Genomic DNA, 24,895 nt, shown 5'->3' with positions numbered 1-24,895 from the left:
ACACTCCGGGAATAGCAGGCTCGGGCGATGCCCTCTCCACGAAGATATGGGCCCGTTTATCCCCACTAAAAGCTCCATCACACTACAGGTACGGATCCTGTTTATCGCCATCGTCCCTCAGCTCGGAGGTCGACGACTCCTTCCCCTCTCCGGAAGAGCACATCCTCCCCCCAAGGAGCCGCTCGATACTTGCAACGGCAATACCAGTGCAAAAGAAAAAGGAAAGTGTCATCTCAAATGTACAAAGACCAAGGTAAATGCATCGTACACGCATACCTTGGTATTTTTCTTCCCATCTGTTACGGGATAGAACTCACCACCTACGCTCGTCACAGGTCGAATGGGTCACTAACCTCTAGACCAAGCCGAGCAGATCGAGAACTTCGCCCGGCATCCATGAAGTTGCTGCAAAAGGAGAAAAATAGTTACTCAATAGACTTTCGCTATAAGCAAACATGAGAAAGCGCCAGACATTCCACTCACGAGCATAATTCCAACCCTCGGGAAACGACATAAGCTCCACGAGGACAATGTCAGCCGTCCGGACTCGGACGAATCAACTAATCCACTCTTCGTCATCACCTTCTTCATCATCAACAATGAATGGCGTGGACGAGCGGCACCTCAAAGTTAATAGGCCTCGGTGATGAAAGGGACGGTACAGCCTGACAAGGTGGCTGAGCGTGAAGTCAAGCTCGGCCTTCTCCGCAAAAAACCTTATCATCAACACCACTCGCCAAAACGACGGATGTATCTGTGCCAGGGTAACCCGATACTTCAAGCAGAAATCAAGCACAATCCTGTCTAGGGGGCCAAATGCAAAGGAATATAGGTACACGCTCAAGAATCCGTCAGCAAAGTCCGTAATGCTTTCACCCAGGAAAAGCGCCTGCAGTGTTATCTCCTCGCTACATCCGCAATATCTCCTTACCATCTCCAGATATTCCTCCCTTATCAAAGATACAGTCTTCGGAGGGAACTCCCGCGGATCCTGAACGCTGAGCGTGGAACTCTCTCCCTACCGGGCCGGCCCCGAAGTAGTTGCCATGACTATAATGGAATTGATAGACTAAATCAAGAACGTGCACCAACGCTTTTTGTGCCTAAAAAAATGAAGAACCCTATGCCAAGGCGAAAGGGTATCTATCTAAAATAGTAAGGCCTTTTGAAGAAGCCAAAACCGCCCCATATGTATGCGAAAAACATCGATGATTCACCTATATGGAGTGAGCCCAGGGAAACCAACGGTCTCGACACAGATCCCGGAGCGGTACCTGACCCAGAGGCATCCATCGACAAGAAGTTAGGCCTGAAAGAGTCAAATGTATTGTCTCCAGTCTCGAGGTAGTGCCCGACCTTGAGGATCTCCGCCAAAAAAGAGAAGTCAGGCTTCGAGAAGCCTTCAATGCCATCATTGAACTCGAGGTGTTAACCAATCTCATGGTTTCCCTTTTTCGAAAGAAAAACAAGCACGCGAAGCTCCGGTTACGAAGGCTCCATGAAGGCTCGAGGCAACGCCTGAGCACAAGCAACCCCTCAATAGAAGTCCATCCCCTACGCTTTAAAAATTTATCTGCATCAAGTTCAAAAGAGACCCCAAGTACCCAAAGTTGACCTTCACTCAGGTTACCATTCTCGAAAGCTCCACTCAACATACTATCTCCATGCAATTCGGAGGGCCTGACAGCCCGAACCTATGGGATAAATTCCGGCTTGGTCCGAGGTATGACAAGGGGCTAGGAAAAGAGCCATATCAGTCAGTAGAAGATCGGAGAGAATGCTCGCATCCGAATTAGATATCAGCGGTCAACAACAAAGCAAAACATTCAAAAGCCTCGAAGGGCACGAGAGCATGCAATAATAAGGTGAAAATCGAAAATAGAAGTCAATGAAGTATATTCATATTCATAAAAATCCATATACAACGGCCCTCGAGGGGTCCTTACATACAATTACAAGAGCCTATAAAGGATCTCCACTCATGAAAGAAGAAACAAAAGGATGCACACGCGAAGTAAAGGCCTGGAGATCGGTCCACCTTCGAAGGTTCGCCTCCTACAACGGGTGCCTCCGGACGCACATCCTCAGAAACCTCATCCCGACCTTCCACACTGATATCCCCGAAGAATGGGGTGAGAAGCCGGGAGGGATGAAAAAATGCCATAGATCTCCGAAGCTTGAGGACCCTCGCTAGCCAAGAGAACCTCGGAGAGACAGCGAACTGAACAACCCTCCCTCAGGGCTCGTCGAGGCCCGACTCAAAGAAGACGAAGATCGAACCCAGAACAGAAGGGGAAGCTCCCAAGGCACACAACTAAGTCTAACAGGTCTAGCCTATCCAGAGCCTACGCCGAAACATCGCGTCTAGCCATCACATCTCCATACTTTATAATTAATGCCCATGAAAGGGAACCCATACTACCTTATAAAAGGTTGATGTTGCTCCAATTACTTCTCCACAAGATCAATAATCTCTCTCTCTCTCTCTCTCTCTTCTTTCTAACTTGTTCGTTCTCTCTAGCTCGAGGCCACTTTAGCATTTATAGCTTTCTTACTTGTTCTTCATCTATTTCTTGGTCTTGGCCATAAGGAGTCTTGATTAATCGTATCTTAACTGTTATCCCATTCCCGAATACCCCCAATAGCTCGAGATCGAGCCCAGGTATTGATCCCGAGGTCCTCTATTGACCAGTCCTATACCCGGGCAGCAGGCCTCTCGGTTTGATTACTACCTCATTTTAGATTGCATTTTATCATTAAACTTTATATTCCTAGCATCATCTGCTCTAACAACTAGCATAAAATAGATCACATATTTTTATAATCTCATTTACAAATTTAATTATTGTTACCATTTTCACGGTAAACAATCATTTCTGTTTTGGTTTGATTTTCGTGATTTCTGAGAGCTCGAGAGACTGGAGAGGTTGGTGACTGAGTTGGGGCCTGAGTGCCAAGTTGTTACTGCTATATATATATATATATATATGTGTGTGTGTGTGTGTGTGTGTGTATGTGTGTGTGTGTGTGTTGCATGCTGAACGAGCCTTATGGATATATATATATATGGATCGGGTTGCACGTCGCAACGAGCCTTATGGCTATATACATGTGAATGGGATCGGACAGCACGCCACAACGTATTTTATTGATTTATGCCATGATTGACTTGATATAGTGCTTGGGCTGAAGGAGTTCCTCCGGAGTCTGTACACACCTCCAGTAAGCGTAGGAACCTACTGAGTGTGAGTGCCGAGTGCTGAGCGAATGAGAAGGGCTGAGTGTTTGTTGCTCTGAGAGGATGCTTTTGATTTCATTATCGTTGCACTTAGCTGCCATATATCACTATCTTGAAATTTTTGAAAGACATTATATTATGTTTTCCTTGAACTTGACATGAGGTAACTGATTTGACCCGAATTGTCGAACTTGAAAGCATGCCCACCTTTCTATGTTGATATTACTACAATTGAAATATAACTCTGAAGCTCGTCACTACTTTCAGTTCTTTATTTAGTCTTGTTACTTGTTGAGTTGGTTATATTCACGTTACACCTTGCACTTCGTGTGCAGATCCAGATATTTTCGGGCACGGTGGGTGTTAATTCACTGCGCAGTTGAACCTTTGGAGATTTTGAAGTAGCTACTCGACACTTTCGCAGACCATGTTTCTCCTTCCCTATCCCTCCACTTATTGTATTTTGTTTCGAATTATGATAGATAGTATTTTCCCAGCTTTGTGATATTTAGATGCTCATGTACTCAATGACACCCCGATGTTGGGAGTTTTTCGCGCTGTGTTTTGGATTTTTCTATCCTGTTTACGAGAAGTTTCACTATTTAAGCTACATTAAATCCATTTTCTATTAAAAATGTTGGAGTTAATTCGTAAATGTCGGCTTGCCTAGTACCATATAGGCGTCATTATGACATGTTAGGATTTGGATCGTGATACATATGGAGAGATAAGGACGGAATATGATATGAATAGATGATGATATGGTGGGATCGGGTTTTCCGCCGCAACGAATTTGATGTATTGTAGTTGTTTGTGGCTGTAGAGATTGTTCTCGGTATTGTAATGAGATTCGAGATTATGTGATTCTAGGGCCCTTTGGTAGTTGGCCTACAGATCCAGTTATTTGAGTTTATTATTTTATTTCAATTCATGCTTCTGTTATTATTATTTCGTGTTGTTTTTTTTGTAAGTGACTTGCCATAGTTTTGTCACTACTTTGTCGAGGTTAGGTTCGGTACTTACTAAGTACATGGGGTCGGCTGTACTCATGCTATAATTTTGTATTTCTTGTGTAGATATTAGTGTTGGTCCCATCTGCGCATAGTGGAGATTGCTTGGATTGACAGCTACAAGAGACTTGAGGTAGAGGTGCTGGTGTTCGCAATCCCTGAAGTCCCCTTATACCATGCCTTACTATTATTATAGTTCAGACAGTATTATATTTTACTTCAGACTATGTTTGTACTATTCTAAATACTCATGTACTTGTGACTCTAAATTTCTGGGAGCAGTTTAATACCACGTTATTATATTATTACTGTGTTCATTTCTGAGTTACTAATTGTTAATTATCATCACCTTATAATAACTGTCAAAAAATTGATTAATAGATTATCTAACGTCGGCTTGCCTAGCAAGTAGATGTTAGCACCATCACGACCCTGATGTTGGGAATTCCGAGTCGGGACAGATGCACCCATGTCCACACCTTCAGGTTAATCTTCTTTACATACTTTTATCAATAACTCTTCAATTAAACCCTTTCCCACATTAGACCAACCAATTCACCATGATATAAATCTCACCAATTAAATGGAAATTTCGCAAAACATTGATAGCTTCATTCCACTATCCTCCAAAGTAAACAAAGATTATGTTTCCCATGGAAATTCTCCATCATTGTTAAGCTCTTCGGCAAATCTGTCGGTCACACCCTCCTCAAATAAAAAATACAAGGCCTTTGGAAACGTACAGAAGAATTTCATCTAGTCGATTTAGGCTCACAATTCTATCTCACTAAATTTAAGAATGTAGAAAATATTCAGCAGACTCTCTATGACGGCCCTTGGTTCATCCTTGGCCATTTTCTTTCGGTACGACAGTGGGAACCTAAGTTTATAGGTTCTAATACACAACTCACCTATCCATCTATGTAGTTATGATTGTCTGAATTACCTACAGAATACTATGATAGTGAAATCCTTTACCGAGTGGGTAATAATATTGTCCAATTACTCAAGATCGATACTTTCACATTTACCACTACCAAGATTCATTATGCTCACCTATGTATTGAAGTCCCTTAAGAAAAACCCTTAAACCTCATGTTTTTATAGGTCACTATAAAAAATTAATTCTCTACGAGGGCTTTAATTTATCGTACACATATTGCGGAAGGTTTGGCCACAATTTTTGCTCCTGCCCGCATTTTGTCTATACACCTCCACCTTACTACCCATTGCCTCATCCTCCTTAAAACATGCTTCCCCTCCCAAGCTTACTCCCACTACCACACTACCAGACACTTAGTTTGAATCTCCGTGGCACACAGTTTCTTTCCCCAACAAATTTGGTCGTCCTTCGAAGTCTCGCACCTTCAATCACAATCGGGTTCATACAACTATGGCTGACCCATTTCTGTCGACTTCATCAGACAATACAACCAAGGCGTCCTCACGCTCTACAGGTAAGTTTTCTCTGTCATCGATCCCCAACCCTACTACTCCCCTCAATGACAAGATTGACCCTCCACAATTTTTTAATTCTATTAATCTTAATCTCCTTGAATTAAACAAGACAATCACCTCTACTACTCATAATTTCCCTGGTCACTCTAATTCCGTCAAAAATTCTTTAGCTCATCTTAATTCCCCTTCTACTCCATCATCCACCCTAATGGAGCTTGATCCCAACATCACTGGACCAAAACACAAAGAGCCCCTCAACCCGCCACAAACTAACTCTACAGCCCAAGTCCAAATTACCCTCGCTGACAGGCCCAATAATGAGCCAAAACAACCCACTAACTGCTAGGCCCTTTCTTCGTAACACTACCTAATCACCCCCTTCCCCACTTAGAACCAACCACGATGGCCACTCTTTTTGATAGACATTTGCATCTATATCCATTTTTTGTGTCATATTTTAACTTGTTTTCGTTTTGCAAAAAAATTTGCAAGCGTATCCGCTTTTTCGCATAACTTCAGCCCCGTGGGCTGAAGTAGCAAAGACAATCACGCAATACTTGAGCATTCTAGTAACCGGAAGTTTAGCTGGAGTTTTTGTATTGTAACTGAAAAACTTTAGCTATGAATTGGATGGTTTCCAAGCTGTGGGGACATTCATTATTTTGTCCTAATTATTTTGTCCATTAAGCTACCCACTCCACTGTTTTTTAATGCATATTTTGTAATAGGTCAGGGTTTTAGTTTAACACATATAAGTTCAAAGTTGACAACTTAACAGTGTTTTGAACTTACAAATAATTGTAGGTAGGACAGACCATAAACTACAATATGACGAATGGAACGACCAACTGTTCTTTATGGACAGTTCATTAGGATATTAAATTAAAGAAAGAAACCAAATGAAAGATTACAACAAACTGTTCCAAATAAAGTTATAATAAGCATAAAATGGCACTCTATTTGTCTAAAGGGTGCACTTCACTGATTAAAATATTACAAATCTAACTGTGTTGTGTTGTAATTGGGAAACTTCAGCTCCAGAGCTGAAGTTTTTGTGCTGTAACTGTAGAGCTGAAGTTTCTGTGCTGTAACGGGAATAGAGCTGAAGTTTTTGTATTGTAACTGGGAAACTTCAGCTTTAGAGCTGAAGTTTTTTTTTAATATGGCCAATTACACCAGCCAAGTCGCTCATCAGGAAATGAAAAATGAGACACAAAAGCCTTGCATTAAATCTTTTCACTAGTACATTTTAATTCCTTTCCCTTCTGGAGGAGAAGAGAGTCGAACTTGTAACTAAGCAACATAGAAACTCAAAAAGCATAGCAGTGCTCTACCAGTTACTAAATACCAAAAAAACGATACTACCATTTCTGGCTCACATATTAAAGCACAAAGATACACACCTCAATTACATTAAATGAAAAAAATTACCAGTACCCATCTCTCTCTCTCTCTCTAGCCTGATATTCAGGCTACACTTAATTACTGCAGCTTTCAGATAGCGGGATCAAAACATTGTTTCTAATTTGTTTTTAAAAAATTTGATAAACATATTTATGGCAATTATCCCATGAACTTAAGTTCCATAGCAGCACCAACAACAACAGAAGAAAGATGATGAAGAAGAAGAAAACGAAGGAGGAGAAGGAGGAGGAGAAAGTGGGTTGAAGTTATTTAAAAAGTGGGTACAAGTTAAAAGTTTATAAGAAAATGGGTATAGGTTCAATGGGGGCGACCAAATAGGACGCCCCGTGCAATTTTTACCTTTCTGAGAACCAAACCACTGAAAAAGTGAACGATATTTTCACCCCTAACCTTTTATCGCCTACCCTCAACGAATATCACAAATTACGTTTCCTGTTATTGTTGCAAATTACACAAATCCTCCTACTCCCCCTCCATGTAGGATTTCAATTTCCTAGGGTTTACCTGAGTCGTCTACCCCTAATACCCCTACCCCCATAGAGTCTCATGCAGAACAATCACAATCGCAAATAGATACTCCTTCTACTACTCTATTAATTCCCTCTACAACTAAGTGTTTTGATCCTACAGAAAGTTTCACTGACACTTTTCTTACTCCTAGTTCTAGTAATAATGATGGATGCACCTTCCTCTTCACCATCACCTCCGAACAACCCTCCATCGTACATCACTCACAACTCGACTCCAAACCTGCACCCGGAGACTGGTTGGAGATAGGTCTAACGGGATACTCACTCTTTTTTTGCCTGACTCTCAACGGACAAGAAATTCTAGTAACGCTCCAAGACCCAGCATACCTTGCTTAAATAATATCAGAGGGCATAAGGATGGGGATGGACTCCCTCATGTAGTATCTTTGGAAAATGGCCCAACCTCAAGCAGTGATACTCCCTCCACTCCTGATAGAACTACCATTTTTCCATGCACCAACCTTAGGAACTCTCTTTACGAACCTGAATCCACAACAACATTTTGCCATTCCCCGAATAATTCTGAACCCCAACAATAACCCTTATGCAGTCTTCCAACTACCTTCTCATCCCAACCCTCATACCCCTTACAATCTATGAAAACCCGCCATACACAATCAGTAGGAGATCATCGACGAAATGGTACTTTTTTGGGAAATCAGGTTGGATAGAGCTCCACTAATATTGTGCAAATCTTCATACTCAAAGAGCAATATGCAAAAAAGATTCGTCTTCAATGTCCTCCAAATCTCTACAAATGCTCGCTGACCATTCGACCTACCATAAACCAGGATATCAACAAATATGCAATAGTATTGAACCCTTCACTCAAGGAGGTATCACAACAATTTCTGGAGAACTCACCAAACTTGAACCAGGAGGGTCTTTTTGCTCTACCCAATTAACTTGATCCGCCTCTACACCATCCCTCCATGAATTTTATGATATGGAACTGTCGTGGGGCTCAAAATGCTTACTTTATAAGAAACTTCCGTTCTCTTCTTAACTACCATCGACCTTCTTTCATGGTCCTAGTCGAGACACATCTTCATGATCACCAGTTTTTATGCACGGATTTTAATTTTACCAACTACCATAAAACATGCTGGTGGTATAGTTTTGCTTTGGCAAAACGAACTTTTGATTGTGGATGCAATAACCATGACATAACAGGAATTATGCGTCGTGATCTAGGTATTACCTGATCCTCACAAATGGCTATTTCCTGTAATTTATGCTAGCTCAATCTCTGATAATCGAAATATATTATGGAATAATCTAATGTGTTTATTTGATCATTATAAAGTCCCTTGGCTAATTGGTGGCGACTTTTACGATATTCTTATATCAACTAAAAAATTTCGTGGTCGTCCTATAAATAATAATAGAGCTGATCGGTATGTCGAATGCCTTATCTACTGTAAGTTAATTTATCTTGATTTCAAAGGTAGTCATCATATTTGGACGAATAAACGCAAACACCAACACAATTATTGAATGCCTTGATATACTATTTTCAAATTATGCTCCACTTAACTTTTTTCCTGAAGAGATAGTCCGCAACTTGCCTCGCACTCACTCAGACCATTAACTTCTATTATTATCCTTTGAACCTCCCATTTTTTCCTCCGACTAAAATTTTCAGGTTTGAAACAATGTGGACCTATCACCCTAAATTTTCTAATATTGTGAAATAGTGTTGGGATAACATCGGAAATATTTTTAGGCAAAAATGAACTATTATTGCTCGTTTGGATGGTGTTCAATCCTCACCAACATATTCTACTAGTGTCTTCTTACAATACTTGGAAAAAACTCTTATTGCTGATTGTAAGCACTTTATTTGCCTTGAAGAAGATTATTGATAACGTAAATCGGGAGTTCAATGGCTCAACGACGGCAATGCCATCGCAAAATTCTTACACCTGATAACATTACACTGGCAACATCGTAATCGCATTACTTCTTTTCGTGAGAGTGTGGACAACTAGTATTTTGACCAGTCACAAATCCATCAGACTATATTCTCGTACTACGTAGAATTAATTTTTACTAGTATTCCTCGATGACTGAACAGAACTTATATCACGTAGCATTATCCTCTCCAGAGATAAGTAAGCTTACTCAACCCTTAGTAACAATTAAATTTCTTGCAATCCAATCCTTTAAGGCACTATGTCCAGATGCCTTACATCCTTATTTCTTCCAAATATACTGGAACATAGTGGGTTCATCAGTTATTACTCTTTGTCAAGAGGCATATACCACTGGTACTATTCCCGAGGATGTTAATAGACTTTTCCTTTGTCTTATTCCAAAGTTAAAATGCTACTACTATTACTCAATATCAACCTATCAGTCTCTGTAACATGACCTACAAAATCATTACCCAGATTCTTGTCAATCGTCTTAAACCAATATTAGACAGAATTATTAGTCCCACCCAGTCTAGTTTTAAAAAAAACAAGTGAGCCTCGGACAATATCACTATCGTACAAGAAATAATTAATCATTGCAAGAACAATAAAAGGGAATGTAGCTCATATGCTATTAAAACTAGACTTAGAAAAGGCTTTTGATCTACTAGAATGGTCTTTTATTTGCACTACCCTCCAGTACTTCAATTTTCCGATGTCCATTATTAAATTAATTATGTCTTGCATCACTACAAGTAGTAGTTATGTCCTAATCAATGGTACTCATACTTCCTTCTTCATCCAATCTTGAGGTATATGTTAGGTCAACCCGCAAACTTTCACCCTACCTTTATATCTTGTGTATGGAGATGCTATCTCGCCGTATTAATATGGCAGTCGATTACACAATTTGGGCTCCTATAACAATAAGTCGCAGGAGAGCCCCTCTTTCCCATCTTTTCTTCATTGATGATATCATTCTTATGTGTAAAGCAACTGTCAAAAGATGCCACACAATTATTGACATTCTTAATGCTTTTAATAATGCTCCGGGCCAAAAAACAAAATCTTCAAACTAAAAAATTTTCTTCTCTAACAATGGATCTCAACATATGAAAGAGTTCATTTTACAATATTAAAGTATGTCAGAGGGACGCAACTTTGGCAAATATTTTTTCGATTTTCACTACGAGACTGGCTCCACGAGACTTTCAATTCCTACGGGATAATTTTTAGTATAAACTAGAGGCTGGAAAACCTCTTGTCTAAACTTAGCGGGTCACACTACTATTATTTCATCAACCATTAATAGTTTACTAAATCATATCATGCACTATCTTTCTATACCCCATTCCATCACTAAACAACAAGAAAAATACCACGCAATTTTTTTGTGGCACCACTGCCCAAAAGAGAAAGTTATATTTGATCAAATGGGCTATCGTGACTATGCCCAAAAGCATGGGAGGCCTTGCCATCAAGAAACGCATCCAAAAAAATTAATGCTTACCGTGTCAAAATCCCTTTAGGCATCTACTCTTCTTACGAAATACTCACATAAGCCTTTTAGCTACACATCCTCCACTTGGCGCAATATCCTTCATGGTTGGCAGTTCTGCCAACACGATCTGAAATGGAACGTTGGTAATGGCCATCTAATTAAATTTTGGATTAATAGTTGGATCTCTCATGGTCTGTCTCTACGACAACTTATAGTAGGGTCTTTGCCTCTCGATATCATTAGTCATCCTGCCTCTCTCAATATTCATAATGGGTTTTGGGACTTGTCCACTCTTCCTTTCGAGTTACCACCTGAAATTACCACATCAATCCTCTATACTCCCTTATCACTATACTTCCCACAACCTGACTCCTTTATATGGCCCCGATATCACATGGTACCTTCACAGTCAGCTCCATGTACAAGATTCTGACTAACGTTTCACCACACATTTGAGAATTTCAAATGGATATGACACCTTCACATCCGCCAAAAATTAAATTTTTTCTTTGGCTTATACCTACCATCATCATCTAGGTATCACTCAACTCCTAACGTATTTTCTGTCACTAAAGTGAAGAAACCATTTTACACATTTTATTCCAAAGTCCTCATGGTTGAAGCATGTACTTACTACCACCTACCAAGCCACACCCTACGCTATTAACTTCACTAGTCTGATGTCTTTTGCCATTTGGTCTCTTTGGTTAACTAGAAATAATAATTTATTTAACCATCTAGCTTCTGCTACTAATTCCAACACAATCATCCACAGAGCCATTGAATACCAGTTTTTAACCTCCTCGAATCATCCAATACTCAATAAAGCTTCTATTTATCTACGTTAGCACGCCCTTCAACGGGTTTCTTTAAACTTAATAGGGACGGTGCAACATCTACCCATAGTGGACATAACGGAATTGGGGGAATTGTCTGAGACTCCTTGGGAAACTGAACTGTTGGTTTTGCAGGAAATATATCAACCACGGATAGCTACACTACGGAGTTAATAACACTATTTCATGGTCTCCAATTAGTCAACCTTCGAGGTATTACTCCTCTGGTAATTGAACTTGATGCGCTAGAAGTCATCAACATGCTCTCTAGACCAATACCTCGCTACAATATTGCAGATTTCAACTGCGCCAACTGGGTGATCCACATGTACTACATACATACAGGGAACAGAACAAAGTTGTTGACACGCTTTCTGAATATGGTTGCTTACATTTGACGTCCAACTCCGTCGCTTTTTTCGCTATCCTTTGCCTTTTGTTCATGATGTGTTGCAATAAGAGCTCTTTTGAAGACTTTATTTACGACATGTCACAACTAGTTGTAGTGTGATAACTAGTTACTCCACGGATCCCACTTTTTGTAATGACTCGTCTCCGAGTCCTCCCCCATCTCCCCTTGGATTTTTTCAAAATGTTATCTATACCAGCTGACTTCCCTGTATTTTACCTCCTTAATATAATATAGTGTATTTCTGTTGGACCAAAAAAACTAGATTATGTCATGATCCTCTAAGAATACTGAACATTTACATCCTTGAATGTGACGACCCAGCCGATCATTTCGAGTATTTTAGCCTTGTTTTGCCTAGTTGATGCATTACTTATGTATAATTGTAATTACGTGACTTGAGGGGCTTATTAATTCGATTTCGATGAGGTTTTAGAGTGAATTGGGACATGTAGTCCCAAGGCTAGAAGCTTAAGTTGTAAGAGCTGACCGGAGTTTGATTTTTGTATAGACGACTCTGGTTAATAGGTCTGTATTGTAATTCGAAGGTTAATTTTGTGATATTTTGCGAAAGTTGGAGAGTTGAAGGTTTGGAAGGTTCATAGGTTTTATCGGGATTTAACTTTATTGATATCAGATTCAGATTATAGTTTCAGGAGTTTGAATAGGTCAATTATGTCATTTGGAACTTGTATGCAAAATTTGAAGTCATTATGGGTTTAATTGATATGGTTCGGTATGAGTTTTAGAAGTTGAAAGTCCATTAGTTCATAGGCTAGAATTGAGGTATGATTCGTAGTTTTGATGTTGTTCGGTCTGATTTGAGGCATCGAGTATGTCTGTATTATATTTTAGGATTGGTCAGTGTGGTTGGACAGTGTCCCAGGGCCTCGAGTGTGTTTCTAATAGATTTCGGGTCATTTCAGACTATTTTGGCATTTCCGATTTCTAGTGCTACCCCACCTGCGAAGGAAGGGCCACAAGCACGAGCCCGCAGATGGAGTTATGGAGCCGTAGAAGCGAACAGGGCTGGAAGCACGGGGAGTCCGTAGGTGCGGAGTTTTACGGAAGATGCATGGGCGCACCTGCGAGGTAGTGACCGCATAAGCGATTCCGCTGAAGCGGTGGGTGAACCATAGATACAGATGGTCGGGAATTAGTGGATTCCACATATGCGACGGGATTTCTGCAGGTGCGGTATCATAACTGCGATGATTTTTACCGCAGATACAGTATTCCTAGGCAGCTTATAAGATTTTGAGGGTTTGGTCATTATTATTATTTCGAGTTGTGGAGCTCGGTTGCGGACAATTTTTGAGAGACTTTTGTCAACACCCGGAATTTCCACCTTCGGGATCGCGATGACATCTAACATTTCATTTGCTAGGCAATCCAACTGTATGCTGCGAAATCAGATGGCCTAATTTCTTGCTATAAGTCACTTCAGAAGAATGTCTCGAGACCCCGAGGACGTAGAGTTGCGGCCGAGTTCCCTCCCTCGGGGCTCGTCGAGGCCCGACTCAAAGAAGACGAAGATCGAGGCTAGAGCAAGATGGGGAATTCCCAAGGCACGCGGTTAAGCCTGATAGAGCCGGCCTACCCAGAGCCTGTATCGAGGTGTCGCTTCTAGCCGTCCCATCTCCATGCTTTTATAATTAATGTACGTTGTACTATAACAGGATTCCCCTCCTATATAAAGGGAATCCTCACCACTTTGTAAGGGGCTGCTGTTGCTCCAACTACTCTACACAAGATCAATAATATCTCTCTCTCTTTCTCTCTTTTCTTTCTAACTTACTCGCTCGAGGCTACTCTTTCCATTTATTGCTTTCATACTTATTCTTCATTTATTGCTTGATATTGGCAATAAAGAGCCTTCTATAATTATATCTTAACTGTTATCCCCTTCCCGGTTACCCCCGATAGCTCGAGCTCGAGACGGGTATCGACCTCGAGGCCTTTCATCGATCAGTCCGAAACCTGGGTAGCAAGCCTCTCGGTTTGATTTTTAGAGTCTCATTTACAAATTTAATTGTTATTACCATTTTTACGGTAAATAGTTTGGCGTCCACCGTGGGGCTAAAAATAATAGTGATTATTTTCTTGCTGGTTTCATTACACAAACGCAAGTTATCTTTCAAGCTTTTTCTTGTCCAAGATCTTTTGATTTCAGGTCAAAATGTCTGGCTCGGTAAACAGAGTTAAGAACGACTACCTTGACAATCACGGAGAAAATGGTGTGGTTGTTTCAGTCATTGGCGCTCCACCGAAGAACCCCGATAACGCACCTGGACCGATTCCAGCAGACGCGGGTTTGCAAGACGCGCAACAGGTCCACAATTGGTTATCTTTCGCAATTTAGGCTTACCTAGTCGTATAGACTAGGTGCCGTCACGATGGTTCACGGAGGGCGAACCAGGGTGGTGACAGCCTATCGCTAGAGAAAAGCGAATCCGGGGATGTATTCCCAAGGACGTCCTCACATTCAGCAAAGAGGACACCGAGACCGTGTCTGAGCCTCACATCGACGCACTGGTAACCTTCTTCCTCATTCGATCCATTTCAAATAAACATGTGCTCATGAATTCAGGTAGCTCAATCAACATTGTCGGGCCGAGGATGATAGGGCGGCTTGGACCACCGGACCAAATCACGCCTGCCTCTCGAATCTTTGGCGGATTCCACACGGCAATCGAGACGACGTGAAGAAAGACCGTTCACTCAGTCAGCACAACTGGCGTAGACCGGAACGCCAAGTTTCGTATCATCAAAGGAGGCGCAATGCATGAACGCCTTATTCAGACGACCGCAAACGCACTGTGTGAAAGCAGTGCCGTCCCTCCTTTGCCGAAGGATGAAATCCACGGCAAGGGACGGAATTAATACCGTCGGGAGGGAGCAACACGCAGTGAGGGGAATGTTCGCGTCAGATAACTTATCGCCGACACCAATATCTCCACTCTCGAACGAGTCAAAGGGTAATCAAACCATGTCTTCGGCTAAGCCCGATTAAACACAACGGAGGGTTGTACAAGAGTCCTCGCTTCAAAACAGCAGGGACATATCGAGCCTCGAAACATCGCCTACGCAACCCGCGATAAGGTAAAACCACTTCCCTCCTTCGTTATTTTACAATAACCCGTATGCAGACACCCAGCCAGGGCGTTCAGAAGTGTTAACCCTACCCAAAGATCCCAAAGCCTTAATGGCACCCATCGTACTCTTTCCCCTCAGCCAAGCTTTCACCCCGAAGAGGGTCTCGCCAGCAAGGTTCTTAGCGGGATGACGTACCTCCTAAGGAGGATCCGACAAGCTTGCAGGGCTTCTTTTCCAATCAACCTCGAACGTTGAAAGGTACCCCCTTGAAGACGTCGTCTGCTCGGAAGGGCCGGGGAACGACAAACTAAGTTCCAATAGGAAACAATGTACCGGGCCAAACGGTCAAAAGAGTCATGCCCCCGCAGGCCGAGCTAACGACAACGAAACATGTACTTACATTAAGCAATCAAAGAATATCTTTCTCCAAAAGCATCTCGTTCTCCAAAGAAAATTCAGCATACCCACGACAAGGATCCCTCAATCGAGTACGTCTCGAAACACTCGGAGACGTAGCGTTAACAATTTGATACACACATGACCTCAGGGTCGGAACTCCGCGCTCGTAAGGCATCAACGAGGCAATTTCGAGCTCACGAGTAATGACTTTCGAGTCTAAGCAAACTCGATGACTCAGAAACTGTCGACAATCGCCATTCACTGAAAAACCTGAGGCCGTAAGACCCCGAGTGGGCAAACTCGGTCTAGCCAGATCTATTTTACATAACAACATAAAACTGTAAGACCTCAACAAGCATAAAAAAACTGTAAGACTTCAACAGACATGAAAAAAGTGCAAGACCTAACATGCATGAAAAACTGTAAGACCTCAATAGACATGAAAAAACTGTAAGACCTCAACAGGCATGAAAATTTTGTAAGACCTTACTATAGGCAACTCAAACCCGAAGTTTGGGCTATGTGTCGCATTTGTAAGACTCACGAAAGGGCATACTCTCGATGTAGATGCCTAAACTATTATACGGAATCAAAAACGACTCCGACCAAACACATATGACTGCGGTCAAAACAGCTGCACCAGCCAAATTAATGCGACTCGGGGACGCCCGACCGTCGCTAACAAAATCATAGGCCATTACTTCGAATCTACTTCGAAAAGACCCGTTAAAACAGGCTACCTTAGACAGGCAAACGAGAGTCGATCATGTCAGCTCCAAATCACAAAGGCTTCGAGCTACTCAGCCTACGAGCTAAACCTTCCAAGGTGCTCGAACATCGCCGCTAACGACTTGAAATCGAGGTTCTTCCCGAATCGACGACGGGTCAGGAAAAATCATTTCAAAAAGTCCTTAACGAGAGGAAAACAAAGCCTACATATGCCCACGGGCAAAAGCGTAAGATCCATTGTCGCCAGCCAAACGAGCTTTAGGGACGCACACTAAAAGGTCATAATGACCAAAAGCGTAAGAGCCACTGTTTCCAGCGTAAAAATTGAAAACTTGAGGATTAAAATGAGCTTGAGTCATAACCCGATTCGGAGACCAGATCCAAAATAGTTAACTATACATGCCTAAGGGCACAACGTAAGGGCCATCGTCACCAGCTTCACAAGCCTTCGGGCCACATACCTAAAAGGTCGCTTCGACCCCAGGCGCAAAAGCCATAATCGACAGCACCTTGAGGGTTAATTAAGCTCGAGTCGCAACCCGACTTAGAGACTGAACCCAAATAGTTAAAATACAAATGCCCAAGGGCAAGGCGTAGATGCAAAAGCTTGGGGGTCGAATAGGCTCGAGTCGAAACCTGACTCGGAGACTAAACCCAAAAGAGTTGAACAAAGCAAAAGAGCTCTAACGCCAGCTTGCACTAAAGACCGCGTCAACCAAGCGTATAAACGCCTCCGGTCCTGCCTGATGAGCTCCGGAACCGTGTTACGAATCTAAGGATTCTCGCCAACTCCGAAACCAGCACGCCTGGTCAAAAGCGAATCAGAAAGGGATATATAAGAGATAAAGCTTCAGGTTTTCTTTTATTTACACACGCAATAGGTGCGTTCTCCATGTACAAACGTGCTCTGCGAATATCACATACAAAATGGCAAAATCTACGCCCCGCTTCAGAAGGCTACGACCTACCAGCCTCATCTTCACTCTCCGCGATGTTGGCAAGAAGTGACCGAGCATCACGCTCGTCTGCCCTCGCGTAAGCCAGCTCTTCCTGAAGAACAAAACCCCTGGCGCTGATCTCTTCAAGTATGTTTCTTCGGGATCGGCAACGAACATATTCCTCGATCCTTTTTTCACGATTGAAGGCCCTCTTCAGCTCATCTTAGGCATCAGTAGCATCCTTCAAATGAATTGCCATCTCCTGATCAGCCTTAGTCTGACTCGATGCTGCTTCAACTAGAGCATCAATGATTTCAGCCCTGACCTTCGAAAGTTCAGAGTTGAGCTTCGCGATCATATCCGCTTGAACTGAAGCGTTGTCACGAGCCAAGCAGAGTTGGGCCTCGAAGGTGGGAACTTTAGCCAAGGCACCCTTCTCCTCTGAAGCTTGAGCCTTCACCTGAGCTCTTAGTTCGCCACAGTCATACATAACTCGGTCAGCTTCACCCTTAATGTACTCTAGAGCCTCCCTCTTTTTATGAAACCGAGATATGCAAAAAGATTAAACTTAAGGGTTAAAAAAGCGAAATGCGTACTACAAGAGATTACCTGCTCCATCAAATAGCTCTCATAATTCGAGCTCCGGTACGCCTCGTATCGCCAGTGCATCAACTCAACCTCCTTCTCCTCGCAGAGGAGCCTATGGGACCTACCCTTATCTAGAGCTTTCCGAAGCCTAGCCCCATGATGGAGCAGCTCAGACCTGAGCATATCAAAGGCATGTAGAAGAAAAACTCGATAAGGAAGGGAAGACACAAGATGCAGAAGGACTATGTCGAACTCATCGCAAAGTGAAGCCGGTGGACTTCCTCGAAGGCCGAGCACACTCCTATTGGTCCAGCCCCCACGACCCTGGAAGAACCAACCTCGGTCGAAGCATGATCACTCGGAGGAACCACTGCTCCGGAACCAAAAACATCAGGAACAACAGGCTTGGGCGATGTTTTCTCCTCGAAGACACGGACCCGTTTAGCCCCGCTAAAAGCTCTATCGCACTGCGAGTGCATATCCCATTTATTGCCATCTTCCCTTGGTTCGGAAGCCGACAACTCCTCCCCCCTCCAGAGGAACACAGCCTCGCCCCTAGGGACCTGCCGATACCTACGATGGCAAAGCCAATACAAAAGAAAGAGGAAAATGTCATCTCAAATATACGAAGACCAAGGTAAAAGCAGCATACACATATACCTTGGTATTTCGCTTCCCATCTGCCCCGGGACACAACTCGCCACCTATGCTCGTTGCAAGTCGAATGGGTCGCCAACCTCCGGACCCAGCCGGGCAAATTCAGAACTTCGCCTGGTGCCCACGAAGTTGCTGAAGGAAAGGAGGAAACACAATTACTAAACTGGTTTTCACTATAAGCGAATCTAAGAAAACACAAGATACTCCACTCACGTACATAATTCCATCCCTCGGGAAATGGCATGAGCTCCACGGGGATAATGTCAGTCGTCCGGACCCGAATGAATCGACTGACCCACTCTCGATGCCCATCTTCCTCATCATCAACAACAAAGGGCGTGGACGAATGGCACCGCAGGGTTAGCAGGCCAAGATGATGAAAGGGTCGGTACAACCTGACGAGGTGACTAAGAGTGAATTCAAGGCGAGCCTTCTCCGCAAAGAATCTCATCATCAGCATTACTCGCTAAAATGACGGATGTATTTGTGCCACAGTAACCCGATACTTTAGGCAGAAATCGAGCACGGCCCTATCAAGGGGGCCTAGTGCGAAAGGGTATAAGTATATGTTTTGGAATCCATCAACAGGGTCCATAATACTCTCATCCGGGGACAACGCCTACAACGCTACCTCCTCGCCCCATCTACAGTCTCTCCTCACCATCTCCAGATGTTCCTCTCTTATCAAAGACATAGTCTTCAGAGTGAACTCCCGCGAATCCTGAGCACTGGGAGTGGAACTCTCCCCTCCCTGCCAGGCAGACCCTGAAGTAGCAGTCATAGCTATGGTAGAATTGGCAAACTGAAGCAGGGACCTACACCAACATTTTTGCGCTTAAGGTAACGAAGGACTCGATGCCAAGGCGGAAGGATAGCTATCTAAAATGGGATCTTCCGAAGAAGCAAGAGTCACCCCATGTATATGTGGGAAACAACAACGATTCGCCTACCCAGGATAAGCCCCAGGAGGCCAAGGGCCTCGGTACTGATCCCAATGTAGTACCCGACCTAAGAGATCTCCGTCAAAAAGAAGTTAGGCCCCAAAGGGTCAGCGACGTCGTATCCAATTCCGAGGTGGTACCCGACCTCGAAGTTTTCCCTCAACAAGAAAAATAAGTGCTTCGTGCTCCGTCCACAAGGGCTCGACCTCAAGAAGTTACCTAAATATGAATAGCCCCTTCCTCAGAAACCCGCATACAAACACCTCAAAAGGTTATCTACGTCAAAGCTCAAAGTAAAGGCTCCAAGCACCCGAAGTTGACTTTCACTTCGGTGCTCTATCTCCACGAGGCTCGAAGGCCCCGATGATCCAAGATTACCGGTCCGCTTCAGGCTTGATTCCGGGAACAACGATGAGCTCGGAAAGGAGCCATTTTTGCCGACCAAAGGTCGGAAATAATGTTGACGATCGTCAACAGAGGCATACATTCAAAATCCCCTCAAACGCACTAGAGTATGCGAGAACACGACAAAAATCAAAAGCAGAAGTAAAGAAGATGTCTTTATATTTGATAAGTATTGGCTTACAACGACCCTCAGGGGTCCTTACATACAATTACAAAAGCCCGCAAGGGGTCCTTACGCAGAAATAAATAAATAAAGGGTATACACCCATAGTGAAAACCTAAGAACCTAGTCCATCCTCAAGGGTCCATCTCCGGTATCAGCATCCACGAGCGGGCCCCCTCGAGCTCGCATCCTCGAAGGCAACTCCTTCGACCGCCATCTCTTCTAGGTTCCCAGCCGAATCCCGCGGGAAGTCCTCACCGACGAAAAAGATGAAGAAGAGGAAAAGGAGGGGATGCAGAAGAGGTAGAGAAAAGAGACATAGCCCGCCGAAGCCAAAGGTTGAAGATTCAGCGGGCCCCGGCCTCAATAACCGGTGGAGCCACTTTATCCCTTGTGAAAGAAAAAACCCAAGGGATGAAGTGCCACACCATGCCAGGGTAGGAGAGTGAGTAGCGGTGCATAGTCTGAATGACTTTCTAAAAAAGGGGAGAATCGATTCCCCGTATGTCATCGTCTCGAGCCAACAGGGACAGCGACAACAACCACAATAGCGGAAAAATGGCATAATGATGCTCAACGAAGAGGAGCTCAGGAAAACGGCCATGGCACGACCTATTGGAACGATGCCAAATGACCTTGAGGCCATATACTCCAAAATGGTGATCAACAATAGAGGAAGATGATAAGGAGAAAAGGGTGAATGAGTAGATGAAGACACTTGGATAGAAAAACGACGCCAAAAAGCCCCCATTTATAAGAGATAACGACGCGGTCATCGAGGCCTTTGGAAGACTGATCGGCAGATGCAATTACTGCATTTTTTGGGAACCGAATTGACAACGATACTTTCACCTTGGAGAACAGGAATCGACAATGCATTGAATGATGTCGAAAACACAAGTCCATGGGATGTCCCGATTATCGCAAAAACTAGTGCTATAGGTTGAGTCATCAGTATGATGTCGTCATGAGAAGCTAGCGGAGTCAGGTGTCAGAGTCGTTTCCCATTGCTTTGTTCTGAGAAACCCGGAGACTATCTGTATGCGGCAAAATTAGAGGGCCTAATTTCTTGCTTTCAAGTCACTTTAGAAAAATGTCTCGAGACCCCGAGAACGTGGAGTTGCGGCCGAGTTCCCTCCCTCGGGGCTCGTTGAGGCCCGACTCAAATAAGACGAAGATCGAGGTTGGAGCAAGATGGGGAATTCCCAGGGCACACGGTTAAGTCTGACAAAGCCAGCCTACCTAGAGCCTGTATCGAGGCATCGCGTCCAGCCGTGTTGTACTATGACAGGATTCCCCTCCTATATAAAGGGAATCCTCACCACTTTGTAAGGGGTTGCTGTTGCTCCAACTACTCTACACAAGGTCAATAATCTCTCTCTCTCTCTCTTTTCTCTATAACTTACTCGCTCGAGGCTACTCTTTGCATTTATTACTTTCATACTTGATCTTCATTTATTGCTAGATATTGGCCATAAAGAGCCTTCTTTAATTATATCTTAACTGTTATCCCCCTCCCGATTACCCCCGATAGCTCGAGCTCGAGACGGGTATCGATCTCGAGGCCTTTTATCGATCAGTCCGAAGCCCGGGTAGCAAGCCCCTCGGTTTGATTACGACCCCGTTTTAACTTGTATTTCGTCATTAAACTTCATACACCTAATATCAACTGCTCTAACAACAAGCATAAAAATAGATCACGTATTTTTAGAGTCCCATTTGCAAATTTAATTGTTATTATCATTTTCACGGTAAACACCAACGTTAGAGTAATTCTTTACCGATTTTAACCACTTCGAACAACTTAACCAATTAAATAGAAATGAATTCCAAATTAAAGTACGAAATAACGTAATAATCCAATATCTAGTACAACCCAGATCTGGAGACACAAGTACACGAGTTTCTAGAGGTTCCACATATAAAGTCTAAAATAAATATAATTGTCTCGAATGAAAAGAACAGTAAATAGGGAAAGAGGAAGGGGACTTCAATGTCTGCGGACGTTAGCAAATCTACCTCAAGTCTCCAAATGCTAATCCGAGCTGATACGCCTCACGGACCGTTGAGACCAATACCAAAATTTGCACAAGAACTGCAGAGTGTAGTATGAGTACAACCGACCCAGTATACTCCGTAAGTGTCGAGCCTAACCTCGACGAGGTTGTGACAAGGTGGTGACAAGGCTATGACAGGACACCCACATGGTTAAACCTGTGCATATAACAATATACATAAAATATAACAACAAATAAAGGCTAAACATGTATTATTGGGAAAGGGACATGTGAAAGGGGTACAAGATACGATAACTACAACAGACAATGATAACAGGAAACAGTCAATAAACCTTCAACCATTAAAACGATTAAACATAATAAATAAAACTGTACAACATCACCCTTTGTGATTTGACTCTTAATCTATCCATAAAATGATAAATACGGTACGGCATCACCCTTCGTGCTTTTACTCTCAATTTCATCATGAAAAAATAGATACGACACGGCATAACCCTTCTTGCTTTAGCTCTCAAATATGGAACGACATCACCCTTCGTGCTTTAACTCTCAAATATGGCACACATCGCCCTTCGTGCTTTAAAACTCTCCCTTACCATGTAACGATGAAAATATAACAATAGGAAGATAGAATAAGCAAGATCAACTCTTATGTCAATAATGGTTCCACAATACCAACCTCAACCTCAAATATTATACTCAATTATCACATATAGCCCATAAATGTGGACAAAATGATCAATTTAATAATTAACTAATCTAAGCATAAATATCATGATCAAAGGGAAAAATAAAATAGAAGAAACAAGTCCCACCCGCATGCTTTAACCCAAAAATAATGCATAAGTACTTGTCACCTCAAATATATGTTGTACCCAACATTTAGACATGTAGCAAATAGGCAAACAAGTACTAATTGTTACATCTCGTGATTTTCCTACGTTAAAATTTCATTTTCAATTAACCGACGTAGACTCGGGGATGAGATCATCTTGACGTTAACGTACTTACGTTATTTATAACAAGCGATAAATAAGTGTTATGAAGGATAAAGGGATATACGGATTAAAGGAAACGAGTTTCGTTCAAAGTGGCCAATTTGGAATAAAATACGGGTCGAGCGATAATACCCGATAATTATGAACTACTACCATGCAAGGTACCATATGACTACGGTAGTATAATATATAAAGTATATATGAAGTAGTTTTTAAAAAATAAATAGAATTTTAAGTAATTTGTGGTAATTTTTAAATTATGCGGGTAATTGATTAATTGCCGGGTAATAGAACATTACCAAGTTAACTAATAAGTGGATAAAAATTAATAAATTAACACCCACACGTGGCAAAAAGCCACCAAGTAAAAAATGTGTCTAAGGAGTCACTTATACAAGATGTCACTTATGAGAATGATGAATAACCAAGAATCTTTATCTGCTAATGAATCAAAGGAAATTCTTTCGAAAATCAAAAAAAGAACCAGAAACATTTCCTTTCAAGACTTCAAGCTTTACTATCCTAAAGTAAAGCAATATCCATCTTTCTTGGTTTAAAAATCACTTGGGAAATTAGTAGTCACTTGGTTTTAAAAAATTTGGTTCTTGGTTCAAATTCAAAGACATCTTGTCTTTAAAAACGTTAAAGAGCAGAAAACCAATTTCGTTCCTGAAGTTCAAGAATTTCAAGCAGACTTTCGTCCATATTACGCAGAAGCAGATTCATTCAAATAATTCCAGGAACAGGTATGTTAAGGTCCTCCCTTCTTTCTTTTAGCATGGTCCAAATTGTACTAAAGAAACGAGCAAACACACAGTTTTTATAAATTACTCTATTCATAGAATTATCAGGGGTGTCTATATTCTTGATTCCCCATGAAAAGTATTATTATTTTCTGTTCATGGGTCTCAGAATAATGCGCAGTTGGAAAAGTTTATCCGGAAGGAATATTGAGATTATTACGTATTTTTCATGCATTTCATACATGTGCATTGACCTATGACCAGATGACATTATATACGTAAATATATGTAAATATATGTTTATGTGATATGGGAAAAGGTTATGGCGTTATATACGTACCACTACCTGATCAGCTGGTATATGTTGATGATGTGCCCATAGTGGCCAAGATGATATGATGAGATGCCCTCAGTGGCTTGATGATATTATGTACACCCATACCTATGCATGGCACGACATTTATACGCACGTGCATGACATGATAAATGTTTCAGAATTTACAAAGTTATTCAGATTTAAAGATGTGTTTCTGTATTCCATGTTTCATCTATGTCTTTTACGTACTAATTTTTATGCCTTACATACTCAGTACATTTTTTGTACTGACGCCCTATTTCACGGGGCCTACGTTTCATGCCTGCAGGTGCATGTAGGCAAGCTGACGGTCCCCCTTTTTAGGATCCCTGATCAGTGAGAGTTGGCATGCTCCACTTGATCCGGAGCTGCTTTTAATTTTGGTACGATACGTTTGTATATATATATATATGTATGTATGTATGTATGTATGTATGTATGTATGTATGTATGTATATGGGTATGATGTGGCTCAGTCCCGTCTTTGTATAGTTATGTTTCTATTAGAGGTTTGTAGACAATATGTCTAGTTGGGTTGT

General features: G+C 42.2%; 1 long non-coding RNA gene across 1 annotated transcript; it reads left to right on the top strand.

Moving 5' to 3' along the window:
* The first annotated feature begins 5,426 nt into the window (after nt 1-5,426).
* LOC107810638 (uncharacterized) lies at nt 5,427-12,628 on the top strand. The gene is made up of 3 exons (XR_012694172.1): nt 5,427-5,705; nt 12,050-12,127; nt 12,212-12,628. It is a non-coding gene; the product is annotated as an uncharacterized LOC107810638 (long non-coding RNA).
* The last annotated feature ends 12,267 nt before the right edge of the window (nt 12,629-24,895 follow it).

This window comes from Nicotiana tabacum, chromosome 8 (genome assembly GCF_000715075.1).
Source record: "Nicotiana tabacum cultivar K326 chromosome 8, ASM71507v2, whole genome shotgun sequence".
NCBI lineage: Eukaryota > Viridiplantae > Streptophyta > Magnoliopsida > Solanales > Solanaceae > Nicotiana > Nicotiana tabacum.
The sequence above is the reverse complement of the archived record's forward strand: the minus strand, read 5'-3'. Positions and strand labels throughout refer to the sequence as shown.